Source organism: Theobroma umbraticum, unplaced genomic scaffold, assembly GCF_002168275.2.
Source record: "Theobroma umbraticum cultivar Fairchild unplaced genomic scaffold, ASM216827v3 scaffold_50.0, whole genome shotgun sequence".
NCBI lineage: Eukaryota > Viridiplantae > Streptophyta > Magnoliopsida > Malvales > Malvaceae > Theobroma > Theobroma umbraticum.
This window is the reverse complement of record NW_018397261.1, coordinates 1,503,411-1,504,036: the sequence shown is the minus strand read 5'-3', so window position 1 is coordinate 1,504,036 and position 626 is coordinate 1,503,411.

The following is a 626-nucleotide window of genomic DNA, read 5'->3' as shown; positions in this document are numbered from 1 at the left end:
TGATATATTCTTATTATGTGTTTTAATTATATATTTAATGTTATTTCATGTTAAATGGTAAATTTTTTATTATATATATTTTATTTTATTAAAGAAAATATAAATATTCATCTTATTAGATCTAAGATCAATAACGTAAATATATGTCTACTAGACATTGCCACAACACACACTATATTTAAAGACAATAAATATTTTTCCTACTTAACCACAAAAGAAAAAATCAATATCAATTCAATATCTGGTAGTACAAAATTAATTAAAAGCTCCAGAAGAGCTAATATTTTACTACTTTGAGAAATAAAATAATAGAGGATGTATTATTTTCTATTAAGCTTCAAAGAAGGTTATTAAGTTTTAAAGATATTTGTTTGAATAGATATCATATTGAGACAACAAATAAAAAAGACACTTAATACCTTTATATTACATCTATTATCTCAGCTAAAAAGTGTGTGTTGAAAGAAAAAAAATTATTCACTTTGTTCTCAGAATTAAACTATACAAATATTAGATTAATTGAAATTCATAGTAATCTAGAAGTTTACTAGTGATTTTAATGTTTGGCATAACCAGTTAGACCATCCCGAATCAATAATGATGCAAAAAATGATTGAAAATTTATA